The sequence below is a fragment of the Carettochelys insculpta genome, chromosome 6 (genome assembly GCF_033958435.1).
Source record: "Carettochelys insculpta isolate YL-2023 chromosome 6, ASM3395843v1, whole genome shotgun sequence".
Classification (NCBI taxonomy): Eukaryota; Metazoa; Chordata; order Testudines; family Carettochelyidae; genus Carettochelys; species Carettochelys insculpta.
Window position 1 is genome coordinate 32,858,489 of NC_134142.1, and position 20,801 is coordinate 32,879,289.

Below are 20,801 nucleotides of genomic sequence, written 5' to 3' on the forward strand. Positions count from 1 at the left end.
GCACTGAGAACACTGGAACCAGAGACCCTGGCACGGGGCCAAACGGTGCTGCAGACAGCTGCGCTTGTGGAACCGCATGCAGTGGCACCAGGCATGGCACTGACACCTGCACCGAGGTCCCAGGCCCTGGAGATGGCGGCACTGACCACACAGCCACATGGGCTGGACAAGACAAGATCTAAGACCTGGCACCGTAGCCCATCTCCAGACATTCTCAGGATGTCACTTTCTCCCAGCTCTCCCCTTGAGATGAGTATGCCAGAATGGTTGGCAACACCACCAGCCTTCCTGAGACCTCCATCTCCATTTCTACGACCACTGTCTCCCTGCCTCAGACATCCTTCACTGGTTACCTTAATGGAACCACGTGAATGCTCCTATAGAGCAGACCTGCCGATCTCTACATCATCGAGATCACACTCCTCTCAGCGCTATGCATATAGACACCGATCATGGTCTAGATTTCCATCACTGGGGCCCTGCCCCTGCTGTTACGGTCACTCATATCGTGGTGAACATTGTCAGCACTGGCGCTCAAGGTCAAGAGACAGATCCCTGCCTCAACTTTTGCTGCATGGGCACCTCTCCTCCCTCCCTTCAAAAAGAGCACATGCCCCTCCAGTGGGGACGGGTCCAGGGTCATTAGACCTTCCCCTAGAATTCTCAAGGGAACGGATGCAGGAGGTGTCCAAGGAACAGGAGGAGGTTTATCACAGTGATGCTTCCTCGTCCTCCCCAGATGAGGCGGTTGTTCCTGGGACTATATCTCCCCCAGATGACCTCAAGCAATTGCAAGAGCTTTTTAAGAGGGTGACACACACTCAGGACATACAGATTGCGGAAGTGCAGGAGAAACACCATAAACTCCTCAAGAACCTGACACCCCCCACCCGCATCATCCAAAATAGCCATCCCACTAGATGAAGCCATTATGGAAGCTGCCACAAATATATAGCAGACCCCAGCCTCTATTCCACCTACGAACAAAAGGGCAGACAAGAAGTACTTTGTACCATTTAGGGGTATGGAATTTCTGTTCAACCAGCCCCAACCAAATGCCCTGGTAGTCGAATCTTCACAGCACAGATCAGACACCACGATACAAGTCTGTGGGGTCCAACAAGGATGCAAAAAAATTGGACTTATTCAGGATGAAGGTATACTCCTCCTTCACGTTATTGCTGCACATGGCCAGCTATGCCACCCACCTGCCAAATCATAACTCTGACAATTATACCTGACTTACCTCTCTCATGGGCTTCCTCCCAGATTATAAGAAACCGGTCTTGAAGGCAATAGTCCAGGAAGGCTATTCAGCCTCATGCACAGGTGTCCAGATTGCCCTAGATGTTGCGGACACAGCGGCATGCTACACAGCCATAGCAGTGGTGAAGCGTAGAGAGTCGTGGCTCCAAACATCTAGCATCCCCAAGGACCTACAAATGAAAATCATAGATCTTCCGTTCGATAAGTAAGAACTATTTGCTGACTCCACCGACTCAGTCCTACATTCCAGCAAGGACTCAAGGCCCATGCTCAGAACACTGGGGATGTACACCCTCCCTATAGGAGGAAGAGATTCTACCCACAACAAAGATGTTACACCTACCAACCCCAGTGCTCACAATACCAGTGGGGTTACGATCAAGGACGCTACCAACAGCAACAGCAGAGGCCATCCAGGCGACGTCCCCAGCAAGAATGTACATCGTCAGGGCAAACTCCAAGACAGCAAGTTTGACGGTTATGTTGAGGACTGTGATACCAAGAACATCCCTCACTGCCAATCACAGCATATGTTCCACCACTGACTCAGACCGTTCTATCGACAATGGGAAAGCATTATGACGGACAAGTGGGTGTTGGAAATTTGTAGCCAAGGGATATACCGTCCCATTCCGATCCCTGCCCCCACCAAAACCCCCTACCCAGTCCCTCACTGGGGACCCTTCTCTCGAGATGATGTTAAAGCAGGAGGTAGACTACCTCGTATTTATAGGGGTGGTGGAGAGAGTCCCAGACGAATTCCAAGGGAAAGATTTCTACTCCCGATACTTTCTCACAGAGAAAAAAACAGGAGGCTGGAGGCCAATCCTGGACCTACAGGCTCTCAATCGATATTTGCATAAACAGCGCTTCAAGATGACTACAATCGCCTCCATAGTCACGGCACTCGACGATGGGGGATTGGTTCACAGCTCTCGATCTACAAGATGCGCATTTCCATATAGCAATCCATCCGGCACACAGGCTGTTTCTTTGCTTCAAAGTGGGCAAGGAGCACTTCCAATACAGGTTCCTTCCATTCAGACTCTCTCTTCAGCTCCCGGAAGTCTTTACCAAGATGCTTGCGGTAGTGTCAGCTTACCCGCATTGGCAGAACGTATTCATTTTTGACGTATCTGGACAACTGCCTTCTGAAGGGCATCTCATGGGCAGGTGTCCTGCGCATGATAGACATCACTACAAGGACCTTCCTCTCGCTGCACCTAATCATCAATTTTCAAAAATCGACAACGGAGCCCACTCAAAAGATAGAATTGATAGGGGCATGCCTAGACTCTACTACATCGAGAGTATATCTGCCTGATTCACGTTTTCGCACCATCAGATCCTTAGTGCAGGTGCTGACAAACAGCCCCACAGTGCCAATCCTAACTTGCTTACAGCTACTGGGACATATGGCCACCACCACGTTTATGGTGCAAAATGCCAAACTACATATTCAAGGCCTTCAGCACTGGTTGGCAACCGTGTACAGGCCAACAATTCATACCACTCACAAAAAGTTATCGCTCACAACAGAGATGCAAAAGTCTCTGGCATGGTGGGCAGACCCCAAGAACTAGCTATCAGGGGTGCCCTTCCACCAACTGCAAATCGCACTTTTTCTCACAACGGATGCGTCCCACATAGGATGGGGAGCACACATGAGCAACAAAGTGACACGGGTGATGGTCCCCCACAGAGATGGCGATGCACATAAATGTATTGGAACTCAGAGCAGTGTTCAATGCATGCAGGCGCTTCTGCAAATACCTGCAGGACAAGGGAGTCGGAGTCAATACGGACAACACCTCCACAATGTTCTATATCAATCGCCAAGGCAAAGCCAGATTTCGCGCATTATGTGCAGAGGTGGTCTGACTATGGAATTGGTGCATTGCAAACAACATAATGCTGAAAGCCTCATACCTGCCTGGCATCCACAACGTGAGAGCGGATCAGATAAGCAGGCATTTTGCTCTCACACACGAGGGCAGATTCACTCCGATCTACTCCGCAATGTATTTGACAGATGGGGGTTTCCCCAGATTGACTTGTTTGCCACCTACACCAAGAAATACCTGCAATACTGCTCCAGAGCAGGCATTGGGCAAGGCTCACTGGGGGTCGCCTTCATGCTCTCGTGGAAGGGCCCATTGCTGTATGCATTCCCTCCCACAAGGCTCATTCACAAGGTCCTAGAAAAAGCAAGGAGGGAGAAGGCACGCCTAATATTCATAGCCCCAACATGGGATCGACAGCACTGGTTTCCTCTGCTGCTACGCATGTCATGCTGCCCACTGCTCCCCCTCCCGATAGTACTAGACCTTCTCACGCAGAGTCAGGGGTCCGTAACACACACTCATCCTTGAATGGTCTGCCTCAAAGCATGGCTACTCCATGGTTCAGCGCCTTAGAGAGAACATGCTCAGAAGGAGTAGAAGAGGTCCTGGAATGCAGTCGATGGGCCTCCACCAGGAAGGCTTACGCCCACAAATGGAAATGTTTTACATCCTGGTGTTTGTCCAAGCAATTGACTCCTCTGGAGGTCTCCATTCCCACAATCCTAGAGTACTTACTGGAACTGAAACAAGGCGGACTCACTTTATCGTCATGAAAGGTCCATCTTGCAGCTATATCAGTGTTCCGACATATGGAAGATGGGGCAACTGTGTTTGCCCATCCCATTAGCTCACAGTTTCTAAAGGGGCTTGCAAATCTGCACCCCCCACCCCACCACGGAAACCATTATCACCTTCATGAAGCTTAGACCTGGTCCTCGACACACTTTGTAGACCACCCTTGGAGCCATTGGCCACTGTATCTCTCCGACTACTTACCATAAAAGCAACTTTTCTTCTTGCAGTTACGTCGGCCTGCAGGGTGAGTGAGCTGGCAGTGATAATGGCAACACCACCCTATATAACTTTTTCAAAGGAGACGGTGGTTTTATGATTACACCCGGCGTTCCTTCCAAAGATCACCTCAGAGTTCCACATTAATGAGCCAATAGTTCTACCATTATTCTTCCCGAGACCTCATGCCTCGAGCAGGGAAGTGCGGCTGCATTCACTCAATGTGAGGAGGGTATTGGCCTTTTACATAGACAGAACTAAACCCTTCCGGAAGATAGACAGTCTCCTGGTCTCTCTTGAACCCAGATCAAAAGGGGAAGGCCTATCATCACAAAGAATTTCAAATAACATTGTATCCTGCATAAAAATGTGCTACGAGCTCTGTAAGACCCCTCTGCTAGTTCCGCCCAGGGCTCGGTCCACTAGACCAATGGCGACGTCAACAGCCTTCTTTAAAGGAATCGTATTAAAGGACCTCTGCAGAGCGGCAACACGGTCATCCTATAACATCTTCGCTAGACACTATGCAATTCACCGGGTGTTGGATGAGGATAGCATCTGTTGACAGCAGTCCTTTCAAGGGCAAGCTGCACATAAATCTGGTACCCACCTCCATTTTGGGGGTCAATGCTGAGTTATCACCTAATGTGGAGTACTCACGGGGACCACTCGAAGAAGAAAGAGAAGTTACTCACTTGTGTGGTAACGATGGTTCTTCGAGATGTGTCCCCGTGGGTGCTCCACTACCCACCCATTCCTCCCCGCTTTGGAGTTCTGCTTTGTGTCTTTCAGGAGCATCCAGGGCGGTTGGTCGAGGAACTGGTGTGGATTGCACACGTGACCGAAAGTGCGTGAAGGACCGACACACATCAGCGCATGCGCAACCCAATGAGATACAGCTGGAAATCTCCAATCTGCTGTGCCGGGGCGAGCCTGACACCTAGTGTGGAGCACCCATGGGGACACATCTCAAAAGAACTATGGTTACTACACAAGTGAGTAACATCTCTTTCTGACAGGACAGAGAACCCAGCTGGAGAAAGCAGCAAGGTGAGAAAAACTTTGTCCCACCTCCAGTCCTGAAGAATGGGAATGGCAGCAATGACAGCATGCTGGACCCCTCCTGCAGGTACTGACCCCAGCCTTATGCGGAAGGAGCTTGATGTAAGTTGGAAGGGGAGGGGCTGGAAGGTGGTGTACCTGGTTCCTCTTTGCTTTCTTCCTTTTCTGGAACAGAGGTGCCAGGAGCAAGCAGTAGACTGGATTCTTGTGCATTTTTCCATGCTCCAGGTTCCTAGGACAATGGATCTATGAAGCTTAGTGCTTAATTCTGTCTGGTTTGCACTGTCAGGAGGCGTGAAGTGCCTACTGCTAAGAGAGCATGGCAGGGGCGGTGAGCCCACCATCATCAAACAGCACCTGTTCTACTACAAAAAACTACTTTGCAATCCTGAAATCGCAGTAAAAGAGAGGCTGTAGGGGGAGGGGAATGAGTCTAGATGTTTGGTGGCGGGAGGGTTGCCTTCAGTTGGTAACCTGCCCTGATTTTGACAAAATGAAAATTAGGAGTCTGGCTAGATGACAGCACAAAGCTTATGTGATGTAGGGTGCAGGAGGAAGTTTGTCCCCTTTTCCTCTTTGTAGCCCGTCTCAATGTGAAGGGTAAAAGGCTGAGGGAAAATATCTAATTCTGTGACTGGTAGTTTAGTAAGATTAATTGCAGTTCTCCAGTTTAAAATCCACCTTTCTCTGGTGGGTATAAGAGCCTGACAATACAGGACCGGGCTCTCAGTGTAAATTGGTGTAGCCCCTGTAGCAACACTGTTTTACACCTGCTGAGAATCCAGTTTACTCTGTGAAATTAATTGCAAGCCAAATTTTCTCCTCTTTTACGTGGAATTGGCTATACTGTCAAGTCAGTTTTAGTGCCTCCACATGACTGGGTACTTTCCTCTTCAAATAGTTGAGGAAAGTACTTACAAATTAGAGCATGGAATGCTTTCTTTGCTGTACCCAGATGTCCCACCTTGCTTTGGGTTTAAAATATGTAACTCCAAATCTGTACCACTAACTGTGCCTGGAAGGCATAATGGCAAACGGGAGCTTAAATGAATTGGAAATGACTGCTGGAGATCAAGCTGGGTAAGCTTGAAACTTTTTCTGAAAACTTTTCAGAACTAGTCTGTCATTGTTTCTATTGCATTGAGCCAAGGGGGGGAGAAAATGGTTCCAGTGTTCTGTGTGGTCATTTTGGAAAAACATCTGCCACATGTCTTCTTTCCCAGGTAAGTGAAAATGTACTCTGACCAGTGTTTTTAGTAACAGCAAGTGATTGTTTCTCTCCTAAGAAGGGAATCTAGCACAACTTTCCTGAATGAAGTTTTGCCATCTCTGATTCTGGTTTATGTGGGTTTCAAATCAAGATCTCATAAACACTGATTGTTTACCTGGAAAGTTTATTGTCCCTTCCCGAAGTATCTGTTTCTTAATCTTTGCCTGAGACCAGATGTACCAAAACCAGTTATATTCTAGAATGTGGGAATTCAGACGTTGGGATTTGAAGTTTCAACTAACAGGATCTAGGAGGCAGTGTGTCCTAAGAGAATGTAATGGATTGGGAATCAGGAGCCTAGGATTCAGTTTTCACTTCTGCCGCTGGTTGTCTGTGACCTTCGGCAAATTACTTACCCTGACTCAATCTCACAGGGATAATGGTACTGACCTTCTTTGGTGGTGGTCCTCTGTATTTTTGTTTGTTGCCTTTTGAATTTTAATCATATTCTGTTGCACCTGGCCTTCAAGTACAAAGACACCATTCCCCATGGCTGTCAATATAACAGATGCTCCGATGATATATTTGGGGTAGTTAACTAGGAAATGGCAGTGACCAGGAAAACTGAAGATGGTGTTTAATGAAAGCAAACCTCTTTTAGACTGAGTGCCCAGATGCATTGCCTGCCCATGGAAACCATGCTAGTGATGACTGTCTAGCAAGGAATACTGCAGAAAGGGATCTAGGGGTCTTAGGGGATCAGAAGCTAAATCAGAGTCAGTGTGATGCTGTTGAAAAAAGGCAAACATGATTCTGGGCTGGATTAACATGAGTGTTGTGAGCAAGACAAGAGAAGACATTCTTCCGCTCTACTCTGCACTGATTAGGCCGCAGTTGGAGTATTGTGTCCAGTTTTGGACACTGCATTTCAAGAAAGATGTGGAGAAATTGGAGAAAGTCCAGAGAAGACCAATGAGGACGATTAAAGGTCTAGAGAACATGCTAAGAGGGTAGACTGAAATTGGCCTTGTTTAGTTTAGAAGAGAGAAGACTGAGAGGGGACATGATGAGTTCCATACGTATGAGACCTGCTAAATTGTACAGTGTTGCTGTGTGTGTTCTTGCCAAGGGGACTGCGCTTCAGGGCGTGAATAAATAATTAGTATGTGTGAGATCTTAGTTGTGTATAGAAATGATCTTTCTGTGTGCTGCGTTTAGGAAAGAGGGGTCTTCCCTCCCACATAACCAAACCATGGAGAAGCTGCATGACAGGCTCTCTGCTTAGAGTTCCCGTGGCTGCTAAAAGAAGTGCAGTGTTGCACTAAGAAGTTTCCTTAAAACATTTCTATTAAGCCTGCTGTATTTTCTGCTGTTGTTTTAAGAGGTTTCATTGTATTTACTTTTGTTTTGGCAAGCTGAATGCCACATCCATTTGTATGAGTAGATCTGCCAAGGGAAGCCTCATCTCTAAGACACTTGAAACTAGAATGTACAAAGCACTGCAAAATATACTGCAGGGAAGGGTTCTGACATGACTTGGGGAAACAGTCTAGATGGCCTCATAGTGCCTTTACGTTAGTATTTTATTCTAGAACTTTTCCTTTAACGTGTATTGCCCAGTCTGTCTCTAGCCTATTTGATTACATGGCCCTCATTACCAGCAACGCCCCAAATTAATAAAACAATCTCGCTCTTCCTTGCCCACTTTTTTGGGTAAAATCTTGAATAGTGGGTACTTCTTGTTTGTTTGCTTGTGTGGAGGTGCACTGTGGGGATGAGCATAGCTGTGAGGGTAGAAATTGCTGTGATAAAGCTAAGTTGAAGAAATAAGTTTTGCGTTTTGTTCTGAAAATATAGAGGTCTAGCTCCATTATGCTCTTGTTTGGAGACAAGTTCCACAGTCTAGGTCCAGCTTCTATGGAGGTTCACATGCTTATGCATGTTCCTGACTATTGAATAGTGGGATGTAGTAGTTGTAAGAGGTCAGAGTCAAAGAGGCAGAGGACAGCGACCTAAGCCTGATAGTCAGTGGAGAAAAAGTAATGGAGAGGGTGATGTATTCACAGTATCTGGCTGCGGTGATCTGTAACAGTTTGCGATTTTCCAGGGTGTATGGTTTCATTCTTAACTACAATAATGAATTGCAGTAATTGATCTTGAATGTCACAAACTAAGTCCCATTGGCCACGTCAGGGTTTGTATGGGGTTCCCTTCGTTAGGCTTGGAGTATCAGATCAGAGACGTTTGGGGTTGGATTAGGCACAAACTGAAACCACATCCGTACAAAGGCAAAGTATTTTTAATCCTTACCCAATTGTTTATAACCCCTCCTATCAGCACTTTTGAAACAACATGTGAAAAGATCTGATGATCAGCCTCCTTGTCCCACCCACATTGTGACACATATAGGATAATCCTGCTATATTACTATCAGTGCTGCACCCAGTGCCTCTTCCTGTGACATTCACTAGCTTGGACTGTTCCTCCTTTCTTGTGAAAAGACTCACTTTGCAGCTGCTTTAATCCGTATTAGGACTGCTCCCTATTGTTTCCACAGTGATACGCAGCAATCCTCAGGGAATGTCATACTGCAGCTCACCTTTAGCCATACTTGTTGAAGCCATGCCTGCATGGTGTGATGCTCCAGCCCCAAAGGGTTGCCTGGTACACTTATAGGTGCTCTGTAAGAGCTAAAAAGGGCTGAGTCATTTCAGTGGCCATCTAGATGTGGATAATGTGTATGACTTGAATATGAGGAAGATGACAGTGTTATAGTTAGTCCGTGTGACTTTAGATTCAAGTTGGTGTGTGAACAGTGCTGGAGCCAAAGTCACAGATAATACCAGAGGTGATCCTAAATGTGATGACCTGGTTTGGGTGCATTGAATAATTACCAGATAAACCCTGTCCCAGTGTGATAAGAGAATCATTAACTGATGTCCGGGGAAGACTCCATGATGATAACATTTATCAAAGCAGCAGACTGTCTTGGGTTTTTATGCCATACTTACCACTTTGATACATCAGCCTAGTTATTACATACTGGATGAGGTTTTTATGGCAACTTTATATACAAGGCACTTTTGCACTGGTATTGAATTTGGCATTAATAACTGGTCATGTAAAGGGACTGATACTTCCCCAAACACAGGCATCATTCTTGGATCATGTTAGTATAAACACCAAGGAAGAAGAAATAATATTTAGGTTTATATCTCTCAAGGTACAAATCTAAAAATTCACACAATCTATTGATTATGCCACACATTTACAAGGTGATCGTCAGCAGGAGGGTTTGGGGTGTTTGAACCTAGTTTAAACGGAGTTACTTGCATTTCTAAAAAGAAATGTAAACACAATTTGCTCCCCCACCCTTGAGCAGAGAACACGGAAAGAGAATTGAATAAACTATTGAGTGAATTCCGGCACTTTCCCTGTTTGTGGATCACTGACAAACTGTTTCTGGTTTCTGTATTATTCACAATTATTTGCCAAATAGTTCATGCCAACCAATAGGCTGTACGTGTTGTTCACAAACTGTTCACTTTGTCCTCTTTGCTGTTTGTTAATTATATTATGTAATTGATCACCGAAGTCACATGACATCATTTTGTTCACGTGTGGAGGAGTAACACTTAAACAGGAGACTGAAATACAAATGCTGACTAATAAATTGCAAATCCTCTTATTCGTGTGCATGCACACACACATCTTATCCTTGTGTAAATACAGAGATTAATTCCTACAAAGAACAGACAGTCCCTGAATATATTTTTTTTTTTTGCAAATCCCTGCAAATGGTAAGTAAATGTACACACGTGGCTAAAGAAAACTGCCATTCAGTATTCTAGTCACTGTTTGCAGATCCTGTTGCTACCCTATTCATCCAACTTGGCAAAGTTTCATGAAGCATTCTCCTTGACTGCATGTATGTTCCATCTATATATTTGAGAGAGTTTGTCTTTGAGCAAGTCTGTCTGTCCATCTGTCTGTCTGTTCAAGAACTCCTAAACAGTAAGAGCTAGGACACCATATTTGGTGTGCAGCATTCTCATATCATAATACAGTAGACCCCTGACTTACACAATTTCAACTTGTGTGTTTCTTGCACGTTAAATCCCATTTAGTTAACTGATTAAATGCTATGTTTAACTGGTTAACCAATTAAATGGGTGGGGGTTGCTGGGGAGGCTGCTCCAGCCCAGCTGGGCTGGACTAGCCCCTGTGCCACACACAGGGACTGCTCTGGCCAGGCTGAAGATCCCCATGCACACACTGAGTGTTGTGGGGACTGGGGCTGCTTCAGCCAGACTGGAGCCATTTCTGCCCTTCAGTACTGCCTCGGATGGGCAGTGCTCCAGAGCAGCAGTTCCCATCTGCGGTGGCCCTGGGCGGAGGCATTCCAGCCTGGCCAGAGCAGTCCCTGTCTCTGGTAGTTCTGCTGTAGGGGTTTACTCCAGCCTCTACTGGTTAGCCATAAGTTACCCTCAGCCATTTAGGGCAATGCTTACTGGTTAACCAGTTCAACTTTGTTATCCCTACTTGTAATTAAATGGCTTTTTGCTTCATGCAAATACAAAAATTCATTCAAGAAATCTATAAAACTCAACAATAATAGTACAAAGGAGACTTGATATTGCTACAATGGCCTATTATATAGAACAAAAGGTGTAATGCTGTTACTTTGAAGCAACACATTTCTGAATTCACCTTTTGCGTACACAGAACAATTACATTCCCTTGGTACAATACCAGAATCTCCGTCAACCTCTGTTCTTCGAGTGATTGCTCATGTGCATTCCAATTTGGGGTGTGTGCCAGCGCATTCCCAGTTGTCGGAAGCTTTTTGCCTTAGCCGGTAGCCCTTGGGTTGGTGTGGCGCCCCCAAAATGGTGCCCGTATGGCTGCCCATATATGCACTACCTGGCCCACTCCCTGGCTCAGTTCCTTCTCTACATGCTGTCGGTTGCTGGAGCTCCCTCATTGTTGAGTATTCGCTGGTAGCCTTTATTGTTAAATTAGTTGATAGTGACAACAGTTGTAAATAGTTTAGATAGTTGTCTTTCATCTGAAAATAGTTCCACTTAGCACTTAGTGAGCTGAGGTGGGACTTTAACCCCCACCCTCAGTGCCTCGGCACCAGGGGATGCCTGGCTCCCGCGGGTTTAAAACCTGTTCCAAATGTGGCAAACAAATGCCCAAAAGCGACCTGCATAGGGCTTGCCTGAGCTGCCTCGGTGAGGCCCACCTCTGGGACCGCTGTTCTGTTTGCAAGGCCTTCAAGCCTAGGACTTTGAAAGACAGAGTTCAGTGGCTGAAGGTACTACTAATGGAATCAGCCTTGCACCCAGACATTTCCCCGGCGGGAGCTCAGAGTGCCGCATCGTCGGTGAGGAGTGCTCCAGCGCTGTTGGAAGGCTCCCGGCATTGAGAGCAGGACTTGGCGCCTAGCGCCTCCCAGCACCATAAGAGCCAGTCCACGGTGCCTCTCAAGAAGAGGAGGGGTGACGGGTCGATCCCTGGAGAGGAAGAGGTGGTGGCAAGCATCAGGAGAGTCCACCAGATTGTATCACGACTGGGGTCTTGAAGTGTGGACGTCGACTCCAGCACGAGGAGGGAGCCCGCGCTCTCCCAGACTGCCCTCGACGCTGGAGGACTTCAGTGTAGCGCAAGGCGTCCTACAGATCATGATGCCACTGCAGATGCTGCACTGGGAACCTTCATCGCCCCATATACAGTAGTCTGAACAGCCTGCAGGGCCCCCGGCACGGTTCCTGACGCTGGTGAGGCCACCACAAACAGTCGCCTCCCTCAGTGCCCTGCGTCACACGGTGCAGGGCGTGCAGGAACCGATAGGCAGCACGGGACCTTCGGCACCACCGTGGTCATCGGAGTCAGACTCGTTTTACTCCAGCTCAGTTCGGAGCGGGAGCACAAGATCATCCTGACACAGTGGACATTGACACTGGCCCCGACACCCCTCGGAGGGGGAGTGGCAAGTGCCCCCTCTCAAGGTGCCCCACAATGACCCTTCTGGACCCCATGGGCGATCCATGAGGCACAGGGGTGGGCTGTGGGACTCCCAGCTAGGGGGCCCAGCACTCCCTAGGTGCCGAGATTGGCACTGACTGCTTCATTGGGAGCGCCCCTGAGAGAGCAGGTGGAGTCATTGGCACCAGCACTGACGATGGTGCTGACACTGGCACCGATGCAGTCGGCACCGACCCAAACGTGGGTACCACTCCTGCAGGTACCGGGACCCGTGGTGCAGTGAGCGCAGGCACCGACAGAACCAGTGCCATCCCAGGTGCTGAGTGGCTATATGCCACTAGGGGGCACCTCGCCCCAGGTAGTGAGCATGGCACCGATGGAGGTACCTGAACCCCCTGCACCAATGGGTTTGGAGGGCGTGATGCCCTCATCCTTGTCCTCCCCAGATGAGGCATTGCCTGGATCCTCTGCATCCCTGGTAAGGGAGGATGGAGGAGCATACCAGCAGCTGTTGAAAAGGGTTCGGAGTGCAGGTGGAAGAGGTCAGGGACGCAATAGACCCTGTTACGAACATTTTCTCCGCATCTGGACCTACCAGGGTGACACTGCCCATTATAAAGACAATTGCCAACACAGCAAAGACAGTGTGGCAGACCCCATCGTCAGCCTTACCCATGGCTAGAAAGAACGAGTGCCGGTATTTTGTCCCAGCCCAGAGCAATGAACATCTGTTCACCTACCCTTCCCCTGACTCCCTGGTCGTGGATGCTGTGAACAACAGGGAAAGGCAGGGGGTCCGGGGCCCTTCCCTATAAACAAAGAGGCCAAATGCTTAGACCTGTATGGTAGAAAAGTTTATTCTACAGGTGGCCTCCAGCTGAGAATTGCTAACCAGCAAGCCATGGTTAGCAGATATGGGTATAATATGGCCAGCTCCATGGACCATTTTGCTGAGCTGCTCCCGCCAGAGACCAAGTCGGACTTTACAGCCCTGGTGGAGGAACAGAGACTCATCTAGAGCAGCACCACAGGCCATGCTAGATGAAGCTGATGCGGCCACCAGGGTCATGGCCTCGGGTATAGCCATGAGAAGGGGGGCATGGCTTCAGGTCTCAGGCCTCTCGCAGGAAACACAGCAGTCCATACAGGACCACCTCTTTGGGGGCCCCTCCCTATTTTCAGAAAAAACTGATTAGAAGCTTCATAGCATGAAGGACTCATAGACCACCCTACACTCGCTGGGTCTATATATACCACTGACCCACAGGAGACACTTCACCCTGAGACCCCAGTTCAGACAGTTCCCACAACAACAATGGGATAGGAACAGGAGAAGGGGCTGCCATAGTAGGAGATGTCAGGGCCGCCAGACAAGGCTCAGGGTCACCAAAAACCCCCACTGGGGTCTAAACACCAGTTTTGATGGGGTGGTCAGGAGCGACACACCGGCCACGCCCACAGTTCCAGCTCAGAATTTATTTTCATCCTGCCTATCCCCATTCTACCATGCATGGTGCAGCATAACTTTGGACCAGTGGGTCCTCTGCGTGGTAGAAAAGGGATATACTATCCAATTTTCTTCCTACCCCGCTTCCCATCCCACTTCCCTGTCCCTCTTCAGAGACCCTTCTCATGAGACATTTCTCAGGCAGGAGGTACAGGCCCTCCTTCAAAAGGGGGCTATAGAGGAAGTTCTCCAAGAATTCCGGGGGCAGGGGTATTATTCCTGTTGTTTCCTAATTCTGAAAGTGAAAGGGGGATTATGGCCAATCTTGGACCTGTGAAACCTGAACAAATTTGTGGAAAAAGACAAAGTTTCATATGATATCCCTGGGCATAATTATCCCAACACTGGAACGAGGGAACTGGTTTGCTGCTCTCAACTTACAAGACGTGTATTTTCACATAGCAATCTATCCACCTCACAGGAGGTTCCTCTGGTTTGTGCTAGAGAAGGACCATTACCAGCTCACAGTCCTTCCATTCAGCCTATCCTCAGCCCCGAGAGTTTTTACCAAATGTATGTCAGTAGTGGTGGCCTTCCTACGCAGGCAGGGGGTGCACCTCTTCCCCTACCTAGACGACTGGCTGATCCGAGGTTGGTCGCAGTGACAGGTGGCGCGACACATGCAGCTAATAAGAGAGACATTCGAACGAGGCAAAGTCAGTTCTAGCTCCAACTCAGGTCATGGAGTTTGTGGGCGCCCACCTAGATGCAGAGGAAGCCAGGACCTTCCTGCCCCAGAACAGGGCCCAAGCCATAGCGTCTTGCATCCAAGGTCTAATCAGGTTCCCAGCCATGGCAGCCAGGTGTGCCTCAGACTGTTGGGCCATATGGCAGCATGCACCTTCGTAGTTCAGCATGCCAGGTTGCAAATGAGCCCCTTCCAGCTGTGGCTTGCCTCAGTATACAGACCTGTCAGGGACAATATAGACAGTTCCCCCAAGAGTGTTAATGGCATTACTCTGGTGGCTAGAGACCCAGTTGGTCTGCATGGGAGTGCCCTTCAATCCCCCGCAGCCCTCCTTCTGCCTGGTCACAGATGCCTCAGAGAAGACCGATGATATCCCGGGCCCTAGGTGAAATGCTGAAATAGCTGCCAAGTGGAGCAAGACCAACGCTCAGCTCCACATAAACATGCGGGAGCTCAGAGCAGTTCGGCTGGCATGTGAAGTGTTTCAGAGCAAACTGGAGAGGCAGCGTGCTGCAGACAGCACAGACAACACTATGGGAATGTACTATATAAACAAACAAGGGGGCTAGGTCGCCTCTGTGTCTCAAGGCCCTTGTGCTCTGGGACTTCTGCATCCAACACCAGATTCTCCTGAGGGCGTTCTACCTGCCTGGGGCTCACGACTCCCTAGCAGACCTTCTCAGCAGGTCCTTCGTGGACCATGAGTGGTCACTACACACGCAAGTATTGAGTTCAGTTTTCCAGAGGTGGGAACATCTCCAGGTAGACCTCTTCCCCACCCATCTTAACGCAAAGTACAGGATGTTCTGCTCTTACCAGAACCAAAGCCTTGGCTCCTGGGCAGATGCCTTCAGCATTCGTTGGTCGGGACCCTTGCTTTATGCCTTACCACTGATACTGCTCATCTATCAAGCACTGCTGAAAATTTGGTTGGACTAAGCATCAGTTATCCTAGTGGCCCCAGCTTGGGCTTGACAACGCTGGTACTCAACCCTCTTGGAGATGTCTGTCTGTGACCCAGAGGAGCTTCCACTACTCCTGGATCTGCTGACACAGGAGGAGGGGAGACTGCTGCACACCAATCTCCAGGCTCTACATCTCACAGCATGGGGGCTCCATGGCTGAGACCTGTTGAGATGGCCTGCTCCGAACCTGTCAGGGAAGTATTGTTGAACAGCAGGAAGCCCTCCACGAGGGTAACATATGGGCTACTTAAAGGGGATTGTCCCTGGGGGCGACCCCAATACCTCGTATCCTAGACTACCTGCTGGCCTTAGTGACAGCCCCATCTGGCTTATCTTCCCTGAAAGTGCACTTGGCAGCTATGTCAGCTTTCACCTGGGGCCTGGGATGTCATCGGTCTTCTCAGGCCCTGTGGTGAAAAGGTTCATGAAGGGGATGGAAAGGGTCAAACTGCAGGTTTGGGCCCCCCTGCCCACATGGGACCTTAATTTTGTATTGTCTAAGCTTATGGCTCCCCCATTTGAACCCCTCGCCACATGTTTGATGTTATTCCTTAGTTACAAGGCAGCATTCCTGGTGGCCATTACTTTAACCAGAAGGGTGTCAGAGCTCAGGGCCCTGACGTTGGGCCCACTTTATATGGTGTTCCACAAAGATAAGATCAGGCTGAGACCCCACCTGGTGTTTCTGCCTAAGGTGGTCTCTCCCTTCCACATTAACCAGGATGTCACCTTACTGGTGTTCTACCCAAAGCCCCATGCCTCTCCTAGGGAGCAGAGCTTACACACTTTGGATGTCTGGAGGGCACTGGCCTTCTATATGGACAGGACCAAACCCTTCTGGAAGTCGCAGCAGTCATTTGTTGCAGTGGTGGACAGGATGAAGGGGCACCCGGTCTCCTCTCAGCGGATTTCCTCCTGGATAGTGGCCTGTATCAGAGAGTGTTACAAACTGGTGAGGGTTCCCCCTCCCCCAAAGAGGGCTCACTCCACCAGGGCACAGGCATCCTCTGCGGCATACTTGGTCAGGGTCCCTATCCAGGATAGCTGCAGGGTGGCCACTTGGTCTTCCATTCACATGTTCTCGGCGCATTATGCATTAATGCAGTACGCACAGGAAGATGCTGCAGTGGGCAGGGCTGTCCTGCTCTCCTTCTGGGACTCCGACCCCGCCTCCTAGGCATTGGCTTGCATTCACCCAAATTGGAATGCACATGAGCAATCACTCGAAGAAGAAAAGAAAATTACCTGTTCCGTAACTGGTGTTCTTCGAGATGTGTTGCTCATGTCCATTCCAAAACCCTCCCGCCTTCCCCTCTGTTGGAGTAGCTGGCAAGAAGGAACTGAGCGGGGAGATGAGTCGGGTGGTGCATATATGGGCAACCATACGGGCGCTGCTCCAGGGGGTGCCGCACTGACCCTAGGGCTACTGGCTAAGGCAAAAAGCTTCCGGCAACTGGGCACGTGCTGCCGCACACCCAAATTGGAATAGACATGAGCAACACATCTCAAAGTACACCAGTTACAGAACAAGTAACTGTCTTTTATTTCTTTTTATTCTCTTCAAATACAGCCAACTGGCACTTTATTTCCATACCTAGGTGTACCCTTTACTTGGACAATTGCACTTTACCTTTTAAACCCTTACTTTTTACAAATTTAATAATCATGAAAAAACAAATGGCTAAAATTGATATTAGTCAAAGAGATGTATGTGGCTGAGCAAAAATGTTATAGGCTAGTTTTTCAGCATTTTTAAGCAGAGCTTTGAGTGTCTTGGTTACAGATGAGTGAATGATTCACAATGAATAAATTAGCTGACAAATGTAGCCTCTCTTTCTGCTTTGGAGAACATCTTCAGGAAGGATCGGAGGCTTTCCAGATACCTTTTGAATGTCATCAAATGTAATTGTTTTAAAAATGTTTGGCAGATTTGCTGATGCAAGTGTTTAATTCTGTGGACTGATCACAAACTCTTCCTTTTACATACAATAGGGTCTCGACATTCGTTAACCTAAGGTTTGCGAATTCAAATATTCATGAGCAGCTGCTGCTCCAGGGCATGGAGCACTGGCAGCCACCACTTCCTAGTGCTCTGAGGCGGAGAGTGCCAGCAGCTGCTGCTTCACAGGGCTTTGTGCAGGGAGCACCGGCAGCTGCTGCTTCCCCAGGGCTCCAAGCCCCCTGCGTATTTGCAAAATTCAGCATTTGTGAGGGCTCTCAACATGGAACCCTCGCAAACGTTGAGACCCTACTGTATGTACTCAGTGTTGATCTTTGGAGGTTGTGTGTTGTGTCAGATAAGCTTTTTGGTGGTTGTTCTGTTCTCAGATTGGGTTACTGAACAAGCATAAATACCTGGGTATGTGACTCCAAAGTTAAGAACATAGAGGAGCTGCAGTACTGGACCAGAGCTTCAGTTAATTATAAACAAGTTAATTATAGAGTAAACCAACCAGTCCTCCACTACCAGCCACTGGTAGTCAAAAGTTGAGGGCTGTGCTGAGAATGGGGTTGTGTTTCCAATCGTTTGTGATAATAGGCACTGATATCTTGTATGAAATGACCTATTTCAACAAACTTGTAGCTACCACCACTACCAGTACCAGTGAATTTCACATTTATTGGGTGTTGTGTGGAGTGTTTTATCTTGTTTGTATTAAAATCTGCTGCCCTCTTAATTTAATGGCATGACTCCTGGTTTGTGTATTGTGTGAAAAAGTAACTAATACCACTGTTTACTTTTTACACAGCATTCATGATTTCTGTAGACCTCTATCATATTTCCCATTTGTTCATCTTGGAAAACAGCCCTAACCCTTTTAGTACGTCCTGTGGAAGCTGTTCCATACCCTTTATCGTCTTTGTTGCTCTGCTCCAAATCTCGAGTTACACGGTAGATTTTTTGAGATGGGGCAACCAGAACTCCATGAAGTTTTCACACCATGAGTGTTCCATGTATTTATTTAGTGGCATTATGATATTTTCTGTCTCATCCTTTCCCTAATATATTGAAATAATATGCAAATGAAGTGCCAGGTATGCAAATATGCACCTCATTTGCATGTCAAAAGAAGAAAAGCAGTGTAGACACTGCTCTTTCAAACCTAAACCCCATCTTCAAAAGAATCCTTCTTCCTATAGAAAAAAGGGAAGCAGGATACTTTTTCAAAGGTGCGGTTTACTTTCAAAAGAGCAGTGTCTACATTGGTTTTCTTCTTTCAAAAGAAGCTCTTTTGAAATAATATGCAAACAAGGTGCCACATATGCAAATTTGTACCTCATTTGCATACCTCTTTTGAAAGAGGAATGCAAGTGTAGACACAGGCAAAGTGTGTAGACACTCCGAGTAATATTGACAAAGGTACCTTCTGTCAACAAAACTCTCTAGTGGTGACCCAGCCCTGGTGTTTTGTTGCCCTGCCAGATGTCCAGTTTTGTGAGATTTATTTGTTAACTCCTTCCAGTCTGTTCTGGCCTTAACTGTGTAATTTGAATTGTCTGCAAACTTCGTCGCTGTATTGTTAATTTCATTTCCAGATCTTTAATGAATATTTTGAACAGCACAGCTCGCAGCACAGATCACTGGGGGGCTTTCTGTTCTCTCTTGTGAAAAGTGACTTTTTTCCCCTCGGTTTCCTATTATTTAACCAGTTCCTGATCCATAAGCAAGGATCTTCCCTCATGTCTAATAGTTGACTGATTTTGTCATGGATACCTTCACTAAAAATCATGGCTAGGTCATGGAAGCCAAGACCTGTCCCTGACTTTAACTAAAAATATCCCTGACAAAATGGGGAGGCAGGAGGGTCCAACACTTTTGGCCTTCACAACATCTCAATAATTAGTTTCACAGATTGTGGGTTGTATGGGGAAAAAAAACTTCCTTTTGTAAAAATCAGCAGCCTATTAATTGCATTGGGTGACCTGATTCTTGTGTTATGTGACGTAAAGAAAGTGTCCTTATTCACTTCCTCCACACTTTTCATGATTTATAGACCCTCGTTGTATTCTGCCTTAATCACCTCTTTTACAAGTTCATCTCCAGCCCACTACAAGAGTGTTTCCTGCAGTCCACTTCCAGTGTTCTAGACAGACTAATTTTAAATGTGCCAAGTGCTGTGGCTTCCACCTCTTCCCTTGGGATATTACTCCACATTCTGTGGTAACTGACAGATTGTTAATATTGACCAAAAACATCATTGCTTCGCCTGGTACTGAGTCAAACTGTATGTATTTAATTTTTTTAGCTTTCCTTGAATGCCTGTAATCCAACCTCTTCATTTTTGCTGCTCATCTCCAAAAACTCCTAGGATTTTTACATATTTCTGATGTAGAGATCACATATGGCAAGGACTTTTAATTACTGTTTTCAGCAATTTGTATTTTCATTATGACCATTTTTGTTAAAGGAACTGCGTCTTAACTTTGAAGCTGTAGTGAATTCAGTCACTTAAAAGAAGAGTTAGCACAAAATATTGATACTGTAGGCTTAGGCTTGCACCCATTGGCAGGAGCAGGAAAAAAATTTTTTTGCTCTTTGCAGATGGAAGAAGCAGCATCACCTTTGGCTTGATGGCATGGTTCAACCGTGTGTCAGACAAAAAATTCATGTTCTGATGTTTTTGACAGTGAACCACCTTGTTTTAATATGAAAACCATTTCTCCTGCTTTGCTGCCATGATTGTTAGTCCCAGCTGTTTTCAATGATAAAGTAATTTGCAAGTTTGTTGCTTTCCCTGTCAAATATGATCTTTAAAATTACTGAAGTTATTGTACCTTCTATTGTTGTGACATAGCCTTAATTGGACAGCTAAGTACACACATTTTTACTACAGTTCTGATCAACATGCTATTCAGCTCAAGGTGGCAGGTGGTATTGCTTTGCTCTGCTAAATAGGGCACGAGAGAGTCCTAAGCTCTGTTCCTTCACTTTCTTGGAATATATATTAGAAAGCTCTCAGTACTTTTGGGAAAACAGATACATTTTAAGTGTTTATAGTGTGGCAGTGTCCAGATAATCACTATTTTAAACCAGTGCATTTCACTCAGAGAATGAGCAGAACAAAACCAAGTCCAAGCTGCAGCACCTGCCAGAGTGTGACTAAAACAAAGTAGCAATAAAATTGAGTAGCCTAAGCAGGTTTTGTTTGTCCTCAGAGGCCAAACCTGAGAGATACCAACTTGTTAAATGGGAAGGGCAGGAGGGGGGTGTATGATGACTGAACAATAGTTGTAGGTGTTTTCTGAAATCTTCCAT